Source organism: Hordeum vulgare, chromosome 1H (assembly GCF_904849725.1).
Source record: "Hordeum vulgare subsp. vulgare chromosome 1H, MorexV3_pseudomolecules_assembly, whole genome shotgun sequence".
NCBI lineage: Eukaryota > Viridiplantae > Streptophyta > Magnoliopsida > Poales > Poaceae > Hordeum > Hordeum vulgare.
In genome coordinates, this window is record NC_058518.1 from 417,197,598 (window position 1) to 417,201,673 (window position 4,076).

A 4,076-nucleotide genomic window follows, 5' to 3' on the forward strand; every position below is an offset into this window, starting at 1 on the left:
CCATACTAGGCGGCAGCAACCACCTTTTCTTCGAGAGCATCATCGTCAAACTTGTACCAGCAGACCTTGGCGCTATGGCCAAGCTTCCCACAGATCCGGCATTAGATGTGATCGTTGCTTCTGGAGTTGTTGCCGTTCGGCAGGCCACCAGGGCCTCCTGGACCGCCGCCTGGTCGGTCTCCCTTCTTGTTGTTGTAGAAGGGGCGCCCACCGCCGTTGTTGCCGCCAGCGCCGCCACCTTGTTTCTTCCTGTAGCCGCCACTAGATTGCTTCTGGTCTCGAGGCTTGCCACGAGATGGGGGCGGCCCTCCTCGGTGAGCAGCAATGTTAGTAGAGGATTTGAATCCTTCGCCGCCTACGCCAACCATGAATAGTTCCACGCGCTGATCGAAGTTGCAGACCTGCGCGTACAGGAAGTCGACGGTGACCGGCTCCGTGCGGGCATCTAGGGCCGAGACTACAGAGTTGTACTCAAGGTCCAGTCCCGCGATGATGAAGGAGAGAAGTTCGTCTTCATCGAGTGGCTTTCCAGCAGTAGCGAGTTCATCTGCTAGCGCCCTCATCCTTCCAAAGTACGTCGTGGCAGATTGGGTCCCTTCCCGAGCATTGGCTAGGGAGATGCGTATGTTATTAATACGTGAACGAGATTGTGAAGCGAACATATTACCGAGGGAGGTCTAGAGCGCGTGCGCTGTGCGGATGGAGACCACCGAGAAGATCACATCTCTTGACAGGTTGTTCAGGATGTGCCAAGGACCTGTTGGTCCTGTCTCACCCATGCCTCGTAGGCTGAGCTCGGGATCGACTAATCCTTCCCATCCTTGTCCTTGACGACGATGAGTTTCTCCGACGCACTAATGGAACCATCAAGGTAGCCATAGAGGCCGGCGCCAAGGAAGTGTGGGAGGATCTGTGCCTTCGAGAGGAGATAGTTCTCCCTGGTGAGCTTCTCCGCGACTTGGGGTCCAAGACCGCCGGAGATAGCTTGGGTTGATGATGAGGACGCCATCGGAGCACTCGTGAAGATAGGTTTTTAACTTTAGGACGTAGGGGAAGAGGTAGCTCTGATAACCATGTAGAAATTATGATGGAAGCGTTCTACCCTTTCGTGAGAGGGTCGTGGGTATATATTGATAGGAAGGGGCTTATTCCTTGAGCGCATATATATATGACTTGAAGTACAAAAAGAAAGGTAGAGATAACAGGATTTAAACTACCTAGCAGATTTGCTAGATGGGTTAGGATCGGCCTAACAGCCTAGTAATAATATCTTCAACAAAACAAACGGTGTGAAGGGCACTCTGGCGAGAGAGGGTACCCCCAGAAGACGAGTACTTCAGCAACTTTTATTGGAGTGTTGCCCCATAGGTGAAAACCATACCCTTGCTGGATCCGATCGATGACGACAACACCTTTGACGTCACCCCCTCCTTTGTTGAGTCGTCTAGGAGATGTCACCCTTCGATCCGCGTGAGAGCTAGAATGCAATCTGTGCTTCGGATGAAAAAGTAGAAAAACGTAACGTGGGCTGTCAGATCAGATATCAATGATACATATTGGTGGGAGTGGGATATGTACTCACACTTCCATGATTCTCTGCACATAGGTCCTCCGCTTCTGATCAATTTCTAGGCGGCAGTGGCATTGCCATTTGCCATTAGTAGTCCGGCTTCTTCGGTTATGGGCAGCATGCAAGCTGTACTGACTCGGCGCGTTGTGACTCACCATGTTTCACGCAGTCGGAGATGCCGGACCCGCTCTCCATGGTTTCTGGTTTCTCTCTCCGTCGGTGAAACAACGATAGCACTGCTCTTTGATGGCGTGATTGTGTCATCCGGCGGCCCTCAGGCCTTGTTTAGAGCTATGTAGCGTGGGAACTCAACATCTTTGCAGTTAACCATGGCATTGTTTTGTAGGTCTTTCATAGTTTATACGTAGGTTGTGAGTGGACGCCAGCATGTTAATTAGTTGGAGGTCGTATGCTTGGACAGCTACACATGCTATGCCTACATAACTCTCGCCCATGCATGCAGGTAGCACACATGACACCGGGCTCAAAGATGCAAAACATGACGGGCATTACTTGTTGTTTTAACTAACGATCGTCACGAGGCAGTTGACTTCAAGATATGAGATCCCTCAAGATATACAAGAGTGTCTGGAACTCGATCAACATGGACCACTTATTAGGACGAAAAGTCTGAATATTATGTTCTAATATTTTACGCATCCAGTGGACGGACTGCGTGCACCTTTTCGGCTAAAGACGTGACAGCATGTGACCAACTTACAGGATCACGACTACATTATCGACTTACGAGATCACGGAGATTTTTCTCTTCTTATTATACTCTGTAATAGTGCATTTTTTAAATGGCGAAGTTTATTTTTAAATACCAATAATAACCAAGATAGCATACGTGTGATACATAATCATTTCAGATACAATAATATGTCTCAATATTAGTAAAGTGATTGCCATTCATGAAACCCTAGACGTCACGGTCGCTGCCCCCTCCTCCCGCACTATCGCCGGCAAACACCGCCAAGCAAAGCTCATAGGCACTTGCGGACGTAGCCCATTGGGCCAGGGTGGACCAATACTGTAATTTGCATATATATTTATTTATTCTTTTTTTTTGGCCTTTTGCTACAGTACTAGAAAAGGCTATTTCCATATCTTAGGTGGGCCATGGCCCACCCTATCCACCCATACCTCCGTCACTGCTCGTAGGTGCATGGTTGGCAACGGGGGGACAATGTTCTTTCACGTGGTGGCGCTACGGATCAAACAGTTTTGCGAAGCGAGATGTCGTGTTGGCAACAAGGTGGCACATGCATCGATCTTGTCTATCGGCAGCCTTCTCCTTCCGGGAGTGATGGAGATGCAGGCAAGCTACCTGGCTCTTCCCCAGCGGCAATGTGACACCCACGCAAAGCGGCAAGGATTGCAGCAGGACGGCCTCCACCATTGATGCATCTTCGGTTCCCGCTCGTGCGACTGTCCTTCACGTGTAGTCCATGACATTTCCCCGATTGCGGCTTAGGCTCGCTACATGGGCGCACCCGTAGCATGCCCATAGGGCTCCTACGGTTCATATGTGGTTATTGTCGTTTCATTGGGCATGCAGGCTTGGTTGGGCTTCATCTGCAGAGTGGTACAGTGGTGGAAAATTATTGAATCAATTTTTGGATTCTTTCCAGCTTTCTTGTATAGATGCTAAGCTTATCATATATGTGAAAAACCCCAACGAGGTCAACCTTTAATACTGTCTGCTGAAACCATGAGAAGGCAAGAGACAACCTGGCGAACTGAAGCATCTTAGTAGCCAGATGAAAAGAAAGATGTGGCAAGGTAATTAGGAGAGATGTGTGTTTGGTGACCACAGAAAAAACAATGTCAAATGCGCGAACCTAGATAAAACACTTAAAGAAGGAAGCTCACCAATACGCGAAAGAGTTTAGTTGTCAAGTCATTAAATGAAGGGAGCGGAGCTTAGCTGTAACAAGTTAAGCTCATATACATTGGGGCTTTAGTTGCTAAACTCTTTCATGTGCTTAGCACCTCATCTAAGCACTTGTGCATTGGAAGAGGCCTCATGTTCATTAAGTTTATATTTATGTGTAGTTCCAATGATTCTTAAGTGTGAGATAGGAAAACCTATTAGCATGCGTGAAACTGTAAACACCAATCAGATCACTAGTTAGGCATCTCGGCTAGCTCATGCATAGTTGATAGTTATGTTTTCCTAACCATTTGCACTTTTATTGTAACAAAGATGCCACATATAATGAAAAAACATTGTTAGAGTAACAATAATGCTGAATAGACCCAACTTATGAAATACTACGACATCACGTTGTTAATTTGTTGTCGATAATTTCATATAAAATCTTAACTTTACCCGCGTCCTTAGACCATAGGAGTATCATATACTCGAATGTTGGATGGTCGCTTTGGGAGTAGCCAAGCGTCACTCAATGATTGGGTGATCATAGAGGTAATTTCGTCCCAAGACGGCGGCACTTCGTCCCGAAAGTATCCTCATGATATTTTTCGTTAAAACATACCGTAT

At 47.4% G+C, this 4,076-nt stretch overlaps 1 non-coding gene across 1 annotated transcript; it reads right to left on the minus strand.

Moving 5' to 3' along the window:
- Positions 1 to 385: 385 nt before the first annotated feature.
- On the minus strand, positions 386 to 524 carry LOC123423709. Its single transcript, XR_006621285.1, has one exon. It is a non-coding gene; the product is annotated as a small nucleolar RNA Z247 (small nucleolar RNA).
- Positions 525 to 4,076: the final 3,552 nt, after the last annotated feature.